Source organism: Notamacropus eugenii, chromosome 1, assembly GCF_028372415.1.
Source record: "Notamacropus eugenii isolate mMacEug1 chromosome 1, mMacEug1.pri_v2, whole genome shotgun sequence".
NCBI classification, from domain to species: Eukaryota; Metazoa; Chordata; class Mammalia; order Diprotodontia; family Macropodidae; genus Notamacropus; species Notamacropus eugenii.
The window spans coordinates 521,726,544-521,748,576 of NC_092872.1; the positions used below are offsets into that span (position 1 = coordinate 521,726,544).

Below are 22,033 nucleotides of genomic sequence, written 5' to 3' on the forward strand. Positions count from 1 at the left end.
ATCATTTGCATGATTTTACATGTATAATTGTTATCATATTACTTCTCAATGGAGAAGGAAGGACTAGAGAGGGAAAGAATTTGAAAGTCAAGTTATTTTTAAAATAAATATTAATATGAAGTATCATTTTTAAAAATCACTTAAGAAAAGGGTTCTTTCCTCACTTTGAGAGAGAAGGGAAATCTGGGATCTATGAATCTGAGACAGTAGAACTTTACTCTGGAAAGCTCACTCATTCTCTCCTCCCTCATTCACCCTCCCACCCCTATAAAATGAAATAGAAGCAGGGGGTTTGAGGAAACTTTTTATTTTTACCCAAAATATCAGTAGCACAGTGAAAGATAACTACAAAAAAGCAACAGGTGCCCACCCCTACCACAACAGTGGGCTGCAGGGAGCTGGATGGGTGTATCAAGGGAGGAAGGGGGCAGAGATCCAGCCAGCTGGAGTTCTGGGGCAGGTAGAAGGTAGGGAAATCAAGTCAGATCAGGGAGCAGCTATCCCACCCCAGCCAGCAGGGTGATAATGGGAAAGGGGGTCCCCAGGAGTCCCTTCTCTCTTCACCAAGGGTCTTTGGGGCTGGTTTTTTGGGTTTTTTTCTGCTTTCACACATAGAGACAGTTCCAGACAGATGATGCCTCCATTCATTTGTGTGTTCATCCTTTGTTGCCGAAGAAGACTATGCCATCAGAGAAATAATGACATGACTTGCACTTGACTTTGTTTTTGAGTGAGGGAGGACTGTGCAGGTCACCAGCCTCTCTTCTCCTCCAGAGCCATCTAAATCCAGTGACCAGATATTCATCAGGACGACTGGAGATGACTCAGGATGAGGCAATTGGGATTAAGTGACTTGCCCAAGGTCACACAGCTAGTGAGTGTCAAGTGTCTGAGGTGAAATTTGAACTCAGGTCCTCCTGACTCCCGCACTGGTGCTCTATCCACTACACCACCTAGCTCCATTCATTTATTGTCCCAGGAAAGTTCCCTCCCTCCAGGGCCAACCAGCTCCTAACACCATGGCTACTGCCATCATCCAAATTGGGAAAAGGAACCAGAGAAAGAGGTCAGGGAAAGAATTGAAAGCTGAAGTCAAGCACTCATGAACTCCCACTCCCACCCAGCCTACTTTATACTTTAAATCACACACTTTATTTGAGGAGATGCTTTGCCTCAAATAAAGAAATAACTAAAGGCTGCTTATGTTGCTTCTTGTTAGATTTTCTTCCTACATCTCACCCCATTCCCATCACACTAGCTCTCCCCAGGCATTCAAGCCATGCTTCAGACTGACTGATGCCCCACATTCGGAGTTGATAATACTCCCTTTTACCTATATTGCCCTATGTGCTGTTCAAGGCCCACCAGAATATAACAGAAAAACCTGGGGCTAGGGATCGAGAGCCCAGGGTATTTACCAGCTTGGGGCCATCTCCAGTCATCCTGAACTATATCTGACCACTAAACCCAGACGACTCTGAGGGAGAAAGTGAATCTGGGGACTTTGCTCCTCCCTCACTTAAATCCAATTCATGTACAAGTCTTGGCATCACCTGTCATGATCCCCTTGGAAAACGAAGGACAAACAACAGTGACAAGAGTACATGAAGAGGCCAAATACATGAGATGCAAGAACCTGGATATCTACAACATAGAATTTTAGGGTTGGAAAAGACCTTAAAGCCTATCTAGGCTTAATTTAAAATAAATTCATATTATTACAAATTACAAGCTTGACCCTATACACGGGATAAGAAAATATACCACCCTCTTTTTGTGAGGTGGGGAACTATGAATGTGAAATACTACATACATAGACAGGGTTGGTTCTTCTCTACCCCTCATCCTTTTATATTCTTTCTTCTTTTTTATTTTTGTGTGTTTTTAAATAACATTTTATTTTTCCTCTGTTATGTGTAAAAACAATTTTAACATTTATTTTATCTTTTTCTGATTTTTCCCCATGCAATAGTATTTTATTTTTTTCAGTCACAGATACTTTTCAACATTCACTTTTATGAAATTTTGAGTTCCAAATTTTTATTCCCCCCTTCTTCTCCTCCCCCTTCCCAAAGATGACAAGCAATCTGATATAGTTTACACATGTACAATCATATTAAACATATTTCTACATTGGTCATTTTGTGAAATTAAACATTTTTTTAAAAAAATTTTGAGTTCCAGATTATTTTCCCCATCTCTCACCTCCCCCCTCCCTGAGGCAGTAAGCAATTTGATATAGCTTATTCATGTTCAATCATGCAAAACATATTACCATTTTATTCTTTCTTTAAAGGGAAGAGTGCGTCTGAAATGGATGATAAAAAACAAATGATAAAATTGCCTAAGAATAAGAAGAAAGATAAAACAAAGCTGAGGGATGACTTGCTCAAGGTCACCCAGACTGATAAAGGTAGAGAAAGGAGAAGCAAATCCAGTCCTCCTAACTTGTTATAGTCTTGTGCTCTTTCCACTATCTAGCTTTGTGCCTAATGTCCTTAGCAACATGCTAGATGCTGCTGCCTCACTAGCTTCTCCAGACAGACTCATATCAAGTTCTTTGGAAATAAAAACAAAAGACAAAAAAGACTAGTGCTCTAGGCACCTGTGGAATCATGCATTGGAGCTAGCAGAAAGTTCAGCCCCTTGGGAGTCATTGGAGGATGGGGAATAGCCCTGGGATTGCAATCTCCAGATGAGTTGTCTCTCCCTAGCTATACAAGCTATCACCTTCTCTGCAACTTACAAATTTAGAAAAGTTACCTCAGAGCATTTTTCTTGCCTTCTCAATGGGTAGGGAAGAAGAGGTTGAGGGAGACATAGAATTTGGAACTAAAGATAAAAATTAAAAGTTAAATTTTTAAAAAAGAAAAGAAACATTGTAAGGGAGCTGAGCACACAAGTATGTGTCAAGAGGGAGAAGGTGAACCCAAATGTGCCCGTATGGCCCTCCTTGCTGCCATACTCGAGGACGTGCTGGGTCTGACCCAGATATTGCTTCTTCCTGTGCAGCCCAGGCAGCAGGCTGAGGCCGGGGTAAGGGCTGGGGCTGGCTATGACCACTGTAGCAGTGTGCTGGGGCTCAGCTCCAGGGCCAGCTGGTTTTGCACCTCGGAGCCTGCAGAGGACATGGTTGGAGCATGGGGGCTTTGGTTCCACTTTTGCCAAACAGGAAATATAGGAAATGATGAAAAGATGCAAAGTCCATCCTTCCTCAGGTGGACCCAGGACCTTATTCCAGTTCCCCAAAGATCAGCCACTATGGCTGTCACTTGCCCAATTTACCCTACTTCACCCCAAAGCCCAAGCTTGCTCCCATCCTCCTGTGCCAATTCATTCTTTACTACCTCACCTACCCCTCCCATTGTCCCCCTCCCCACCTCTGCCTGCACATGCTCTACTAGATTCAGGGCTGGTATTTCTTTCCTACCCTCCCCTGTAGTCCCCCAATCTAAAAGGAGGGATCTTTTAGGTTGGGGCCAAAACTCTTATGAGCAAAAGGTTCAGAGGCAATTTCATAGGCTGTTAGAGGTGGAAGAAACCTGAGTTCAACCCCCTCATTTCTCAGGAAGTCAGCTGAGCTTTGCAAAAGTAAACGGACTGGTCCAAGGCCACAGTCAATGAGAGTTTGGAGTCTAAGTCTCCTGACTCCTGGTCCTGGGCTGTTCCCAAGATCAAATATATTTTTTTAAGAGCCAGCAGCAAATAAAACCTACCCTGGATGTTTTCAGGATGAAGTGGATGATTTTTGCTTTTGTTTAAGTTCAGGGTGAGGGTGTTAGAGCCCAGACCAGAAGGAGAGGCCTCTATAATCAAGGACTAGCAGCAGAGGGAGAATGTGAATGGGGCAGAAAGGGGGCCCATGCTCCCTCTAATAGCTTTGGTGACTGCTCTGACAATAGTCAAATCAAAAGGGAAGCCCACACCCCTCAGGGTCAGGATTGTCTGTGGGTTTCAGGGGGCCCAGAATGTGGCCAACTGCTTTCTAGATTACTCTTGCCTCTCTCTCATCCTGGGGGAAATTTGAGAATTCTCCTTCCCAAATTCATTCAGGACCCTCAGGCCTACCTACCCCTCTCCAACTTTCCTAGAAGGAGTTTTAGGCCTTACCTGTATCTCCTGAGCCTGACAGTTCAAAGTCATCAGGCCCTTGTTCCAGAACAACCACTCCCACATGCTTGTTCATCATCTGGCAGGGCTCCAGAGAAGTTGGGGGCTTCATAGAGGTCCAGGGAGTCCAAAATTTCTATCTCATGGATCTGACCAAAAAGAAGTGAAGGCCTGTCCGTCAATGGGGTCCCCAGGCTAGGGATACAGAGGGATCTCTGAAGCCTGTTGCTTACCTATTCCAGAATCCTGACTCCTCTGAATTCTAAGAGAAACCTAGGCTTTTCTCTAAGAATCTGAGGCCTTGAGTCTTAATTTCCCTCCTGAAAAGCTATAAGGAAATGTATATACCTCAGGCAGACTACTCAATAAATAGATCTGACCAAAATAATTTTCTACCACAAGATGAGCCTGACCAGATACTTAGGGGAAAGGCGAACCTCATGATATTAATTAGTTTGGTAACTCTGAAAGAAATGAGAACGTTTTGCACTTCCTAGGGAGATAACTAAAAATCAATATGTACAACTGCAAGGGTGGGACTGCCACCTAAAAACATAATCTTCAGTGTAGTAGAATATATGACCTCAAGCCAAAACCACTTTATCTCAGTTATCTTTGTATGACTGGTGACAAGAAGAAATGAACTATGAAAGATTATGTGAAATAATGCAATCAATAAATTGAGAGGGTAACCCTCAAATGCTCAAATTTCATATTGTGGAGTGGTTACTATTGTTAAGACTGTGAGAAGCTGGAAGTTTTTAAGAGTTGAATTGATCAGATATGATATCTAGACATGGTAGGTGCTATCTTTGTAAATATCATGTTATGACCATGTAAGCATTACATGATGATTCTGAACATTTCAGTCAGGAAACAATGAGTGAACTATTAAAATATGGATTTGTGACAAAACTGCTGGGGAAAGTAAATAATAGTATGGCAGAAACTGGGCATAGACCAACATCTTACACAATATATCAAGATAAGATTAAAATGGTACATGATTTAGATATGATGGGTGATACCATAAGCACATTAGGAGAACAAGGAATAGTTTGCCTGTCAGATCTATAGAGAAGGAAAGAATTTAGGATGAAACAATAGATAGAGAGCATTATGCAATGCAAAATGGCTAATTTTGATTACATTAAAAATTTTTTTGCTCAGACCAAGCCTATGCACCCAAGAATAGAAGGGAAGCAGAAAGGTGGGCAGCAATTTTTACAGCCAATGTCTCTGATAAAGGCCTCATCTCTAAAATATATAGAGAAGTGAGTCAAATTTATAAGAATACAAGTCATTCCCCAATTAAATAAATTGTCAAAGGATATGAATAAATAGATTTCAATAGGTCATATTGAATTTTATAGTCATATAAAAATGCTTTTAATCACTATTAAAGAAATGTAAATTAGAGGTATCATATCACACCTATCAAAATGGCTAACATGACAAAGTAGAAAAATGATGAATATCAGAGAAGATGTAGGCAAATTGGAATACTAATGAATTGTTGGTGTTTTGAGCTGATCCAACCATTCTGGAGAGCAATTTGGAACTATGCCCAAAGGATTATAAAACTGTACATGCCCTTTGATCCAGCAACACCACCCAAAGACATCATAAAACAGGTAAGAGGACTGACCTGTACAAAAAACATTTATAGCAGCTTTTCTGTAGCGGCAAAGAATTGGACATTAAGGGAACGTCCTTGGGGAACAGTTGAACAAGTTGTGGTATATGAATGTAATGGAATATTATTGTTCCTTAAGAAATGATAAGCAAACAGATTTTAGAAAAACCTGGAAAGACTTGCAAGACGTGATGATGAGTGAAGTGAGCAGAACCAGGTCACCATTGTACATGGTAACAGCAACATTATTCAATGACTGACTTTGATGGACAGCTCTTCTCAGCAATGCAATGGTCCAGAACAATTCCAAAAAACTCAAGATGGAAAATGCTATCCACATACAGAGAAAGAACTATGAAGTCTGAATGCAGATTGAATCATACTCTTTTCTCTTTTTTCTTTTTTTTCTTTCTCATGGTTTTCCCCTTTTGTTCTGATTTTTCTTTTAATACCTGACTAATGTGGAAATATATTTAATAAAATTGTACACTTACATATCAGATGGCATGGCATCTTGGGGAATGGGAGGGAGGGGAAAATATTTAGAACTCAAAATCTTATAAAAGTGAATGTTAAAAACTAAAAATTAATAACAAAAATAAAATATGGATTTGGCTACACATATAATAACTACATGATTGTATGTTCGATGTGCTTGTGTGTAAAACAAAAGTTGTACCAACTCACATGGTAAACTTAGAGCTTATAAGCACCAGGAAATTAGTGAAACTTGTTTGCTTGGATTTTATTTTTTGTTCTTGAAGGAAATTGTAAAAAAAAAGGAAAAAGTATAACATCCTAGTGGTTACATACCATTTCGACAGATACACAAACACCACCACCAACAACAAAAACACAAACGCAAACACCACCACCAGCAACAACGACAAAAACCCAGAATGTTACTATCACTAAAGTGTTGTTGGGAAAATATTTCTCAATATCGAATTCCCAAATCAGAATTTACTCTGAACAAAGTAGAGATTGTGAAAGTAATTTGATCACAGAGATGTTGACCTTGGCAGGAATCAAGACATCTGAAATGTCTCCTGATCACCCTCAGGGAGATGCTCAATCTGAGTGTTTCATTGTTGTGGGATGGATTCCTACATAGAGAAAAAGTTGGCTTAGAGAAATATAAAGTTTCCTATAGGTCTGAGCTTTTTGGGATTCTGGGATAGGAAGCTGTTACACAGGAGGTTAGTTAGCACAGAAGTGACATGATGAAAGTTCCCTAGTGTCCTTCCTATCCCTCTGAAGTCCTGGAATGAGAAGCCACAATCTGGACTTAAATGGAAATGTTATCAGTGCTCAGTGTAGTGGAATGGTCACCATGAACCTGCCACCCCAGCAGCCTCCTGGCCCCCTTAACTACAAACAGAACTACCCTCCTTCCTCATGCTGAGCTTTATCTCCAGAATGATGGCTTTTTCTTCCCCAAATACCTGAGCATCACTTTTCTACAAAGGTGCTTAATCTCTCTGCCCTAGGCTTAGATTCAAAGAGGTTTCCCCTTCTTTGTCTCTTTCCATTCTCACTCAAACCCTGGGAGAATGGAATCAAAACAGATGGTATCCTTAACATCATCAGATGGGAGAGAAACTGAAGCTCATAGAAAGCAAGTGATTTACCCAAGGCCACATACGGACAATTAGGGTCAAGAACTTCCCAGCTTTGTCATAAAGACACCTGGGAAACATCCCACCTGAAAAACCCCAGGTTCAAAGGTTATTTCCTGAAGGTCCGCAGGGAGTTGAGGTCCATGATACAAAGATCACAGGAACATTTTTTTAGAGGCAGTATGCTATCTTGGGGAAAGTATAAGATCTGGAGTAAAAGAAACTTGGCTTGGATCTGCTGCTGCTACTTGCTACTCAAGTAACCTTGGACTTAGTTGCTTCTTTTCCTCATCTTTAAAATGAAAAGGCGTGATTAATTGATCTCAGAGGTCTTTTCCAGATCTTAATCCCATGATATTCTCTATCCTTCTATTAAATAAGAGAACTAGGGGAGGGCAGATAATGATAGTCATAGGACAAGACACTCTGAGTTCACTACCTAAGTACATTCTGACCTGCTCCCCCACCCCCACTCATATGCTCATCTCCTTATCCACTCATTTCTTCACTCAATAAATATTGAACACCTAGTGTGATCACAGAACTGAAGGGTGTTGCAAATAAGGAACTCTAACAGTTAAAGATACAGGGAAATGGAATAAAATTATACCTGGCCTGAAAAAGGAGAATTTAGTGATACAGAGAGTGTTATTTATAACAGCAATATAATCACAGCCATAGAGCATACAAAATTCTTAGTGAAGACGTCACCACTGTTCTCTATCTTTCCAATGATGTGAATGGATGGATTTGCTACAGAATCCTATCATATTTCTTCTATGACACAAATGTGGTTCAGACACGTGGGAGAGCAAAAACAGAGCAAAAAAACTACAGATTAATTTCCCTAATGATTGTTGATGCAAAAATTGTAAATAAAATACTAACAAGGAGATGACAGAAATATATCACAAGGATTACACACTATGACCAGATGGGATTTATATTAAGAATGCAGAGCTAGTTAGATTTGGGGATAGCAAAACAACAAAAATTATGATTGTCTTAATAGATGGGGAAAAGTGTTTGACAAGATCCTGTTAGAAACATCAGAAAGCATAGGAATAATTGGAGCCTTTCTTAAAATGATAAGTATTATCTATCTAAAACCTAGAGCAAGTTTTGTATAGAATGGGGATAGACTACTAGTCTTCCCAATGACATGGGGGTAAAGCAAGGATATTCGTTATCACCTTTATTATTCATTTTTGTACTAGAAATGCTATCTATAGAAATAGGACAAGAAAAACAGCTGAGAGAATAAGAATAGGCAATGAAGAAATAAAACTTTGCTCTTTGCCAATGGCATACTTAGAGAAGCAACCACAACATTAGCTGAAACAATTAACAACTTTTCAAAGTTACAGGAAGACTTCTATAAATTGATACAAAGTAAAGCAAGCAGAAGCAAGAGAACATTGTTTACAGTAAAAGTAATATTGTAACTATGAAAGACTTGACTACTCTGAACAATCAAATGATTCAAGACAATTCCAAAGGGACATGATGAAAAATGCTATCCGCCTCTGAAGAGAGAACTGATGAACTGTGAGTGCAGGTTGAAACATTGTTTTTCACTTTTATTCTTTTTCTTTTTTTCTTTTGTAACATGACCAATTTAGAAATGTTTCGCAAGACTTCATATGTATAATGGATATTATATTGCTTGCCTTCTCAATCTATGGGGCAGGAGTGGAAAAGCAGGAGAGAATTTAGAATTCAAAATTTTTAAAAAATAAATGTTAAAAATAAATCAATTTTTAAAATCTAAAACAAAGAAAGAGGGTCATTGAAACAATTTTTAAAATGCACAAAAGAGAACCAAAAAAATCCTTGGAAGGAAGCACAGGACAACTCTGAAAGCCATATATAGAATTTATTAAATAATTTTTTTTAAAGTCAAGCATTATGACATAGAATTCTTTTTGTATTCTATGTATACAGAAATACATTTTGTATATTCAGGTTCAGAATATTTTTGAAAAATGAATCGATACCCTAAAATCTGGTTTCATAATTCTCCTTACACTTGTAGATGAGCACACCTCTACTGGGAGCCTAGTCAGGGTTCTAATCTTGTCAACATCTTTAATTTATTGTGTGGCACTGAGCATATCAATGAAGTGCTTTGGTTTTCCAGTAATAACACTTCAGATACTTATTCACAGGGCTATGAGATAATTTTTGTGAAAGTTTTTTTAAATGTCAGTAGCCAATGGGATTAACCTACTTTCTCAAATGGCCTAAGGGGATAAAGGAAACTTCATGTAAAGAAGGATTTGGCACCAAAACAGACTAAGCTCTTGGGTCTGCCCAGAGGCATAGAAAGATCTGTAAGTAAGACTAATGAAAGCCAGACCAAACTAGCCTCCATAAATGTACCAGGCTGACCTGTGTATTGTTTTTGTCTTAGTTAATCCTCTTACCTATGTTAAAGTAGATTATGGAATGAAAGGCAGTGTGATACAATGGGTAGAGAGTTGCCATCAGAGGAGCCAGGACTAAGATGGTGGAGTAGAAGGAAGCAGTACGGTAAGGTCTGCCTCCCACCCCACCCCCAAAAATATCCTACCTCCAAACAGTTCTAGAAAATATAGGAAATTGAATCCTGATGGAAATCCAGAAAAAGGCCTAGTGAGTTATTTGTTCAGCTCACATTGGCACAGGAAGACATAGAGACTGAGGATGAAAAGCACACTGCAAACTGAGTACTCCAGTGCCCAGGAAGAGGTTATGTACCAGCGAAAGAGAAGGTCTCAGACCCATCCAGGAGCACTGAATGCAGAGGACTGGAACAGGTGCTACCTGGAAGCTATGGCACCCACTACCCAATTCTGGGTCACCAAGACTCAGATGTCAACCAAGACCAGACCAAGAAAGGGACTAGCATCTGGTGGTGGTGGTAGAACTCCCGGGGAGTCCCAGGGTAGTGTACGGAAAACAGAGCAAGTTCAGAAGCAAGCAGCAGTGGTGTGGATCAGAACCCTATGAATAGAGCAATCTCAGTGCCAGCTTCTACCCCAGATTGAACTCTACAGAGGAATCCTCCACCAAAGGGGATCCTACCATTCTTTCACTCTAAACCAGCAGATGAAGTCACAGATCCCATCAAAAATTACTCCTTTTTTAAAAGTAGATTATTGAACTCTAAAATTGATACCTTGTGCTCAAGGAAGTGGGATAGCTGAATGGGGAAGTAGATAGAGTATTGGGTAGAATCAGGCAGTCAAGAAGTCAAAGCCTGTCTCAGATAACCATCAGCTAGGTCACCCTGTAACCCTTATATGGCTCTCAGATTTCATTTCTTCATCTGTAAAATGGGAACAACAGCACTTAGCTCCCAGAATCGTTATGAAGATCCAGTGAGGTAACATATTTAAAGCGCATTGCAAACCTTAAATCTCCATACAAATGCTAGATGTTATTATTATTAGAGACAGACTCCAAAGACAGAGAGCCCAAGAGGAGTCTGACCTGGACTTTCTGGAAGTCCTGGGTACAATTTGGGATTCTGCCACTCCCTAGGAGAACTCCGACCTTTGGCAAATCCCTTTCCTTCTCTGGGCCTTAGTTTTCTTGTCTGTATAATGAGAATTTGAACCGAAGGGTCCCAGACGTCTTTTAGAAAGCATGCCCAAAGTATTAATAAACTATCTGGACCATTACAAGGTCTATTTCAAAGGACAATTAGGGGAGAAGAGAAAGAACCTACATGTTCTAAAATGTTTATAGCAGCTCTCTTTGTGGTGGCAAAAAAACTGTAAATTTCAGAGATGCCCATCAATTGGAAAATGACTAAACAAATTGTGGTACACGATTGTGATGGAATACTACTATGCTATAAGAAATGATGAGTGCGGTGATCTTAGAAAAACATGGAAAGACTTGCACAAAATAATGAGGAACAATGAGCAGAACCACGTGACTATTGTATACAGTAACAGCAATGTTGTTTTAAGAGGGACTTTGGGACTTGGGTGGAAAATGCTATCCACATCCAAAGAAAGAACTACAGAGTGTGAATGAAGATCAAATATACTATTTCCATTTCGTTGTGGCTGTTTTTGTTTTTTCTTTCTTTGTTTTACTATTTTGTTTTGATCCTTCTTTCACAATATTACTCATCAGAAATAGGTTTAACATGACTGTACATATATAATCTATATCAGATTGCTTACTGTCTTGGGAACGGAGGAGGGAAGGAAGGGAGGGAGAAAAATTGGAAGCCCCAAAACTTACAAAAATGAATGCTGAAAATTATCTTTGTGTGTAACTGGAAAAAAATGAACTACTATTAAGTGGCAAAAACTGAAAGAAAGGATTATAGTTCTGATTCTACCACTAAAAAAAAACTACTTTGAGTAATTAAGTCATTTTGACTATTATAAATACACAAATTAACTATAAAGGACATATAAAAAAAGACACTTTGCATCCAGAGAAAGAACTGACAAATATGAATATGCATAAAATAATTTTACATTTATATGTGTGTGTGTGTCTGTGTGTGTGTGTGTGTGTGTGTGTGTGTGTGTGTGTGTATGGTAGCCATTTCTAGGGTGGGGGAGAAGGAAGAAAAAAAGAAATTTACATGACAATTTTATTATATATTTAAAAAGAATAGCATGTTGTACATAATAGATTTGAAGTTTTATGTGGAATCATCTTTTGCATTATATGATGCTATTGGAATGCTTGTTTTATTCCATAAATTAAAAATAAAATTAATTGATTTTTAAATGCTAGCTCTTAAGATCTATGATTTATAATCTAAATATTACCCCTGGTCCAGGCTCACCAGTAGGGAACTTTTAGTTCAAATAGAACTGGGTTCATTATGAGAATCCTGACCATAAAAGGGACCAAGTTCTTTCTCTCTGGATCATTAATGCCTTCATCTAGGGGTACAATTTCAGGAAAATTTCTAAAATAAAATTTACATATTTTGTTGGTAACAACATGCCTTCACACAAAGGTCTTTGATAGAAAATTTGAATATGAGATATGGAACAGATTGCTATTCCTCTACTACAGAACCTGAATAAGACACCTAGCATCCAGATATTCATAAACAAACATAAGAAACATAAAATAATCTAATAGCCCATAATCCTTATTAGATTCCACAAAAGGTAAAGACACACTGCCAGGGGTGGGGAGCCTTGAGGCCAAATATATCTTTCTAGGTTCTTGGGTGCAGCCTTTTGACTGGGTCCTAGTTTTACCAAACAAATCCTTTTTTTGAGGGGATTCGTTCTGTGAAGTTTGGATCCAGTCAAAGGGCTGCACTTGAGGACCTAGAGGACTACATGTGGTGTCAAACCTACAGGTTTCCTAACCCTGCCTGCTATATTGATCAAGTATCAGCCATTTGCCTCACAGAGCAATAGAATGCAGATGTATTCATCCAACAGCCTCAGCTCAGAAACAGGAATGACTATAAGGAAAGAAAGCCAGAGAAGAGTCTCAAGTTAGAAACTAGCCCTACTCACTCCAAAAACCCAGCCTTTGCTATCCCAATTCTAATTGCTATTTACAAAAAGGGTGCATGAAGGGACAAGGAATCATGATATTAAGAATTCCAACAGTTAAAAATTCAGGGGGAAAAGAATCAAATTATACCTAGACCTGAATAGGGATTATTTAGTGAAAAAGGAGTAGTGTGTATAATAGCAACTTTGGGCCAATGAGTTTTTGGAGTAGTCATAGAACCTACAAAATCCTTGGGAAAGACATCACCACCTCATCTCTCAAACAATGAAGATGGATGGGCTAGCTAGTCTTCTGACTCCAAACCCAGAGTCTTTTCCACTACAACAAATCAGCTCTCTCTACATTTGGAAATCAACTAGGAGAAGGAGGAGATTTGCTTGGGACAAGGGTGGAGTTACCCCTATAGAGGAAACAGGGGGTGGTTTCTTGCCTAAATGATGATGGACAGGGAGAAAAGGACAGAAGCCTATTTTAGGGGTCAAGGAAGGATATTGAACAGAGAAAACAGCTGAATGCTGGGTGTTTGGGGAGGGGAGAGTGTACAGTCAGAAAGATTCTGCAACTACTGGGGACTAGGAGACCTTACTACAAATTCCTCAGTATGAATTCAAGGGGTGCAGACATTGTCCATTATCCTTACAATGGCTTTTAGGGTTGCCCTTTTTACCAAGGCCCTGAGTTCTGGGAATTTCTCCGGCATTGGGGAAATTAAAAGGGAGAGCTGAACAAAGTAGAGGAAGAGTTCCTCATGGCATCCCTCTCTGGACCCAGGGGACTTGGAAACCTCCCTTCCTCTCTGCCCCAGGAAGACTAGGACCAAGACCAGACATGTTTGCAGGTTGGGTCTGTCTTCTCCTACTTGGTCTTCCCACTTGCAGATGCCTCTCCAGACACAACCTCCAGTACTTCTAGCCTCTCTTCTCCCCCTCTCTGAAGCCTCCTCTCTCTTCTTTCCCAGCATGGGGCTTGTCTGTCTTTCCCTCGTCTTCTCTCTCTAGCCTTACCTTGTGGAATCTCTGGTTTCTCTTCCTCCTGGCCCATCCCTGCCTTGTCCAGGCTCTCATTTCAATCTTTAGTCTCCTCATGGCTCACACACCTGGAGCCACTATAAGAGTAACATTTCTACCTCTCTGGGCACTGCCCAGCACTGTGGGTGGCACTGTTGGACTTCAGCATGAAGACAACAGAAAGGAGGTGTGGGGCAGGTCCTGCTTTGTCAGCTACTTGGGAAGGAGGTCAAAGGGAGTCACAGAGGTCTGAGCTGCTGTGCATAGGGAGGCTGGACTCCTAAGACAGGAGAGAGGACCTTGTTCCCAAAGATGCAGGCACATTTCTATGCATATTGTATTGTAACCCTGTGACTTTGGGCCAGTCACTTCTCTGCTCTAGTTTCTTTTTCCTCTCCTGTAACATGACAAGGATGGATTAAATCATGATCCCTGAGATCCCTTCCAGATCCAAATACTATGACTTTCAGTGTCTGGGAGGTCAGGGAGGGGAGAGGCTCTGGGGAAAGAGGGACTGAGTCAGCCAGACACTGAACATGAAGGAGTCACTCCTCAGGGAGATGAGCCACACCACACCTCCCAATAGGAACCTTGGCTAGGAGAGACATGGAAAGATGACAATAAGGTATTAACACAGTGAGAAAGTATGAGACAGAAACAAAGTAATGAGAGATAGAGGGAAAATGAGACAGAGAGACAGGAAGTCAGAGGCATACACATACAGAGAGACACAGAGAAAACTAACTCTTTCCTTGCTGTAGTCAGTAAACACAAGACCTGGACAAGTGGATGGAGAGACCTCAGGATTCCTACCTCAAAGCCCAGTCCATAGCTGGTGACCTAGCCAGAGCCCTCAGCTCCCACTCTGCTCCCCCATCCCATCCTTAAGTCAAGGCATCTGAATCAGAGAAGCTGGATGGAATCTCATGGCTAGGACTCCCAGACTAAAAAATCTCAAATGGACACAGACTCAGGTCTCCACCACAGGGTAGAGTTTGGTCGTTGAAGATGGAAGGAGAGAGATGAAGACAGGAAGAGGAACAGACAAAAAGAAAGAAGAGAATTCCCCTCAAGCCCAGTCCTGTTCTGAGGGCTTGGCAAAGATCAAATAATCAGAGGAAATGGGGGAGAAAGGAAATAGGTGTGGGGGATAGGGATTGGGGCTCAGGGAGCCTCCATACCTGTCACTGGGACTCTGCAGAACTTCCCACACAGGCCCACAAAGTACTTCTTTTCACCATGGCATTCTCCATCATTCTCACACAGGACTGGATTCATCATTAAACACTGGAGTGACAAACTTGGGCATTTTCCTCCCTTTACTAGATCTGAAAAAGCCAGAGCCATAGAGAGTCTGAGGGTTTAATTTCTAGAACAATTTCCTCCAACCCAGGCTTCACTTGAGGCACTCAGCTCCTTCGCTGCTGGGCTAGCTGACCTTATAACATCTCTCTCTAGTCCCAGGAATCCCGACACAGCTAACATTTGGCCCTTTGACACTACCATTACAGGCAGCCCTCCTTTCATTACTGCTTGGAAATCTCCTCATCCCCTTCTGCCACCAGCAGCCTCTGGGACCACGGCTCTCCTGCTAAGGAGTGGACAGTGAAAGCACTGTGATCCCATTTTACAGATGAGGAAGCCAAGACTCAAAAGATAGACAGGTTTTGGTGATTTACTGAAGTAGATGGTGGAGACAGGCCTTCAGTCCAGCTGTCCTGACTCCAAGAACAGTAAATTCCTCTAGAACATGCCGCCTCCCAGAGTACTAGGCAATGACAGAATGAGAATGGCAATAGAGAGGGGGAAAGAGAAGCAGGGAGAGAAGGAGATGGAGACAGAGAGATAGAGTGATGGAGAAAGAGGCTAAGCTAGGAGCCAGAGAAAGAAGATGGAGATAAAGAAGGAGTGACTGAGAGGAAGAAAAAGCCAAAGGGTGAGACAGAGGATGAGCCTGAGATACACAGAGCACAGGAATGAGGCTGGGAATGCTAAAACCTTAGGTATTTCTCAAACAGCAGCCCCAGCTGGGAGTGGGCCATGGGGAGGGGCTCCTGAAAGTCTTTGGGGATCCAGTAAGTTTTCTTCTTTGCCCAGAGAGCCCAAACTTCCTACCCTAGAAAGCTCAGCCATGGTGGGAGAGAAGGACTTCCCCAATCCTCCATTCTGCAGACAAACCTTGGCCCTGACCTCACCTGTTCTTTCATTTGTTGTCCCATATGAAGCCAGGGACACAAGTGTGAGGAGTGCCATGAGGAAGAAAAGACTGCTGGGTTTCATGGTGAGAACAGGAGCTACTGGGCAACTGGTGCATGGACCTGGCATTTAAATCCATCTTGGTGCGTGTTATCCCAGGATAATCAAATTAGAAATCATCTTTCCTCTCTGGGAAGCTTTGACCCTGAATTGAAGAATCCTGGATGGCCAAAATGTTGACATTCCTTTCCACTGAGACCCAAGAGGGGGATGAGACTAGTACTGCTGGATGGGGGGAAGAGAGAGAGAGAGAGAGAGAGAGAGAGAGAGAGAGAGAGAGAGAGAGAGAGAGAGAGAGAGAGAGAGAGAGAGAGAGAGAAGAGAAGAGAAGAGAAGAGAAGAGAAGAGAAGAGAAGAGAAGAGAAGAGAAGAGAAGAGAAGAGAAGAGAAGAGAAGAGAAGAGAAGAGAAGAGAAGAGAAGAGAAGAGAAGCATTCATTAAAGACAATCCTTAGGACTTCTAGTTCATTTTATATTTAAATCACTTTGACTGGGTTTGATTTCAAAGCACCTGCATTAGAAATCAGTGGCCTTAAGCAAATTATTTCCTTCTGCTGGGAGTCAGTTTCCTCATTTGTCCAATTCCTTGCAATACCAGAGCTATGATCCTATTTTCACTAAGGTCCCTCCTAACTCTAAATCCTACCTTTCAATGGTCAATAATCTACATAAGCTTAGGGCATTAGTATCTATGGTGATTATCCTTTCTGTGCTATGACTGGTTAAACCTCCTTTCATTAACTATTCAATAACCTTTAAGCATCTCATTTCATCTTAACATTGAACCAAAACTAACCAGTTACAGGCCTGAACCAAGCTCCCCATCCTTACTGCAAAAGGAGTTAGGACCTAGCCTTGAAACTAGAGCCTCTACAGCATGAGTCTTTCTGTTCTTTCTTTTGTTATGGTAACCCAATGTCCATGAGTCCAGGGGATCTTTGATGAAGCATGTTACCCACCTCCTACCAGAGAGGTGAGAGACACCAGGAAAAGAAAGATAAACATAGAGCTATTGACATAGACATACACATATAGAGAAAGACATATATATACCTGGAAATGGCCACTGTGTGAATTTATTTTGTTTAACTATGTTTATTTATTAAATAGATTTTTTTCCCTCTTGTATTCCATTTTCATGTGGGCAGAGGTGTCAGGGATGGAGAATAGCAATAGTGATGCCAAAGAAAGATGGCCATTGGAACAGTTTATAAGATGTACGGAAGAGATCAGAAAGATGCTTAGAAGAAAAGACAGACAAGTGGAACAACCTGTAGGTACGTGCAGGACTTTTAGATCCTTTTTTAAAAATTAAGTTGTTTGTAATGGGAATTCATAATTTCATATAGAATTCTTTCTATATTCTTCTGTTTCTACAGAAATAGCTCTTTTGTATGTCCAAACTCAGAATATTCTTTTAATTAATCAATATTTCAGAAAATCCTAGAAAAGCTTACATGAACTAATGCTGAGTGAAGTGAGGAGAACCAGAACATTGTGCACAGTAACAGCAACATTGTGTGATGACGATCTTTATTGGACTTAGCTCTTCTCTTCAATTCAGTGATTTCAGACAATTCCCAGACTCATCAAGGAGAATGCAATTGACAACCAGAGAAAGAACTATGGAGCCTGAATGCAGATGGAAGCATGTTATTTTCTCTCTCTTTTTCTTTCTCATGGTTTTTTCCTTCTGTTTTTGTTCTTCTTTCACAACATGACTAATGTGGAAATATGTTTGATATGATTGTACATGTATAGCCTAAGTCAGATTGCATGATGTCTTGCGGAGGGGAGGAGGAATAGGAAAAATTCAGAATTTACAATCTTATAAAAGTGAATGTTAAAAAAAAACACACAAGTAAAAATAAATAAATAAATTGAAAAAAATCAAAACAAATGTCTGATTTCAAAACCCTCCCGATACTTTTGAATGAGCACACCTCCACTGGGAGCCCAGTCATGGATTCTACTCTTGTCTTTATCACTCATTTACTGTATGATACTGAGCATATCAATGAATTCTTTTGGTTTCCAGTAACAGTATCTCCTCTGATTACTTCATCTGTGGTCCAGGGTCACCGGCAAACACAATGGACTCATCTGAGAATTCTGACCATGAACGAATAAAGTTGTTTCTCTCTGGATCCTTAAAGCCCTGATCTGGGGATACAATTTCAGGACAATTTCTAAAATAAAACTTACATATCTTAAATTTCCACCTATGTTGGTAACAACATGCCTTCCCACAATGGTCTTTGAGAGATAATCTGGAACATATTGGTATTTCTTCTACCACAGAATCTGAATAAGACACATAGTACTCAGACAATCATGAATAAATATACAAAACATAACAACCTAATAACCCATTGCCCTTATTAGATTCCACAAAAGGTAAAGACACTATATAGTGATCAAGTATAAGTCATTTGCCTCACAGTACCACTGTCCAAGGAGCTCAGAGAAATGTAAGTCCAGACTTCCTGCCCTGTCCTGGCATAGCTTTACTCCTTCAATTCCACAAGGTTTCTGGGAGTGTTCTTGTCCTCTTCAGAAAAGGGAGATGTTCAAGACATTTTCTCCTTCTGGGTGCCTGGTTCTGAAACTAGAAGTTCTTGAATTCAAGATTACCAATAAGTTTAACTCTGGAGGCTAAAACATCCATTTGTTAGCATTGTTCATCACTGGCCTGTGCTCAGAAAAGCAAACATGAAGGCACAACAAGCACACGAAGAACTGGACCTTCTAGAACACTTATCTCAGGCTCATCAAGGAAAACCCACATCTCTCCTGGCCCTGTGCTTCTGCCCTAAGTCACATCAAGGAGCAATGATGATTTCTCTAGTGTCCTCTAAGTGCACTATAGTCTTGAAATTCTGAGAAAGTGTGAGGAAAAGAGATCCCCTCCCCTAGGGTATGGGTCATTTCTCCTCTATCCAAGAGACCACAGGGGGCACCAGCACCTTCAATAAGAGGCTATTCTCCTGAGCCCCCAGGTAACCCAGTCATCGTGGTACAGCTCAGTAACTAGGTCAATCAAGAGAGGTCTCTGTGTCCTCCTAGCTAGGGTTTATGGACTATACCAAGTTTCATGGGATGTGCCCCCTTCCTATAAATAGCTATACTGTATAATCTCATCAAGTGAATTGAAAAACCAACAAAAACTGATCAGGGGTTCTCCTGAACGATCCTTCTAGTTAAAGTACCTTGCAGCTGGCAAGTTATGATTTGATATGCTATGAGCATATCGGTGAATTCTTTTGGTTTTCAGTAACAGCATCTCCTCTGATTATTTCATCTGCGGTCCAGGGTCAACTGGACAATCAACTTATGATTGTAAGTTCTATGATGTGGGCTGGGTAAATGACATCAAAAAGTTTTTCCCATAGGGAGTTCTGCTCCCTTCCAAAAATGTCCAATGAAAGGATCCCCTCCTGACTCCAACCTGTCTCAGCTGCAGAAAGGAGGGAACACCCAGAGAAATTGACTCCATCCATCACTTCCACTTCATCAGAACATACACTTTCTCAGGTCATGGCTTCTGGTTCCCTGAGGCCAGAGTGGTTCAACCAAAACCCCCTGAGGACTACAACGAATCAGACAGAGGTGTCTAGTGACTTCAACCTGTCAGACACAAGTACCCGACTCATAATTCAATCAGACGAAAGATATCTGATATGCACAAATGTTCATGGTCCCCAACCAATCACAAACAGGAAGAATATTAATAGGAAAGCAATTCTTTATTGGACAGAGGGGCTCATCAATGTGCTGACTTTTGAATCCAAATCCCTTCTAGATTCCTGGCAAATATAAGATCTTCATCAATCATTCTTTTCCTCCCCTGGGAAAATACAAGTGGAAAAGGTTGATTCCATAGCCCCCCAGGGAAAAGAACCTACTTTCTGGGTAGGTTGACCCCTTCTCCTGCCCCATTCCCAATTCCACTTTCAAGGAAGAATAAGGAAAGACCCCTCTCCCTCTAGCCTTTCCAGAGATGGAGGTACATCATGAATCTTAGAGCTGGATTGAACTTCAGAGAACTTCTAATCTAGCTGCTTTATTTTATAGCTGAGGAAAATGAGACCCAAAGAGAGAAAGGTGTTTGTCCAAGGTCCTAGAGCCAGTTAATGGCTATATGAACTAGAACCACCAACTGAATCCTATTTCTTGAAGTTGTTCTCCTTCCACTAGGGACCTGGACCTGCTCTGGCTGAAAATGAACTCACCACATCCCTACCCCTGGATCACCAAGCAAGACAAGCCTTGATAATTTTCAGGGAATTCAATACTTTATTACTCCCAAGCCAAGTGAAAAATGTCACAAGGTAGGGAACCACCAGAAAACTTACCCTTGTGATTCTTCTGAGCTTTTACTCTTTTCCTATACAATTGAATCCTTTCTTCCCTGGCCTTTTGAAACTTGATAATTTTCTCTGCTAAAGGGAAAAAAAGGGAGTGATGGCTCATTCTGCAACTAAGTCAGAAAGGAGCAGGAAGAAAAGAGCCAGGGCCATAAAGACACCATAGTCAAATGGAAGGAGTTCTGCACTAGGAGAGGCCTGGCTTCACTTCCCAATTCTGCCCCCTTGTTAGCTGTGTGACTTCAGGAGAATTCCATTGTCTCTGAGCTCTAGGCTCCTACTCTATGAAGGATGGGGTTATCCTGGGTGACCTTACTGCTCTAAGTAAATTAATCTTTAATCTGTAAAGAGCACAGAAGGAAAAGATCTCCCTCCCAAAGTGGGCAAGAGTAAAAGGGGTCTGGTACCTGTTTCCTTGTCCAGTTTTGGTATATCAGGGTTCAGAGTGTCCAGGCACTTCTTGCCACAAATGCCTGGGCAACACTTGAGAGTTCCAAGGCAGTCTCTGTCCCTATGACATTTGTTGGGGGGATCTGTCTTGGTACATTGATATATTATCACTGGACAGGTTCCCACCTTTCCTATAGACAACACAGATCCAAGATGGCCCAGGTGAGAGACAAGGTTCTGGCATCACAGGATTTAGAGCTGAACTAGAAGGGAACTTAGAGATGGACTGCACACATAAAAGTCTTCTGGATCCCTGGGGGTTGTAGAAAATTCACATTGTCTCACCTTGATGGAATAAGTCTGATATCCATGGAACTGACACCAAAGACCATCCAGGGCTGGTGACTCTGCCTGGCTTCCTCCCTGGCCTGAGTGAGGAGTGACTGTGGCAGTTCTGTCCTTACTGTGACTGGGGATTGTGCCAACCCTTCCCTTGCATGGGAGTATATCGCCCCACTCTGGTTTAGGGCCTCAGCTGCATGGGAAGAGTTTGGCCTTGGAGTCTGCAAACATGGGATCTGGTACTTAGGCAAAATCATCTCTCTGAAGACCTCAATTCCACATCCGCAAAATGACTCTAATAATCTTTGTACTACCTACCTCCCAAGATCATTGTGAGGAACGTGCTTCCTAAAACTGTTATGGAAATATGAGCTGGACTAATGATTATTCTGGTGATTGGGGAGACCCCTCCACAGGTTCTATTACATACACAAGGTACAATGCCCCAGCCCTAACCAAGACCAGCCATTTCTTTGCCCTTCCTGACCTTCCTTCCCCCACACCGCTCTCCAAAGGCTGACTTTCTCCCTGACTTGACCTAGACAATAATGGAATTTTGTACATGTTTTATGGAGGGCTCTCAGAGAGGGAACTGTGATTTATCCCAGCTGAACACTCCACACTCCACAATCCACTTAGAGAAGTCCAACCTCCAAACTTTTGCAACCCTCCTCACCCCATATGGTTAATTCATATGCTTCCCTTTTTCTAAAATCCAGCTTCAAGCTCACCTTTTTGGGGAAGCCTTCCTTCATTATCATAGAAGCATGTAATTTTAGAGCTAGGGAAAGAGATTACTATCTGTTTATTTTAT

At 41.2% G+C, this 22,033-nt stretch overlaps 1 long non-coding RNA gene across 2 annotated transcripts in view; it reads right to left on the bottom strand.

Moving 5' to 3' along the window:
• Positions 1-304: 304 nt before the first annotated feature.
• LOC140520068 (uncharacterized) overlaps positions 305-22,033 on the bottom strand; it is a 29,273-nt gene continuing 7,544 nt past the window's right edge. For both annotated transcript variants that reach the window (XR_011972387.1, XR_011972386.1), the window contains 2 exons: positions 4,111-4,259; positions 305-3,118 (listed from right to left, as the gene is read on the bottom strand). This is a non-coding gene — a long non-coding RNA (uncharacterized lncRNA). The remainder of the gene's footprint in view (positions 3,119-4,110; positions 4,260-22,033) is intronic.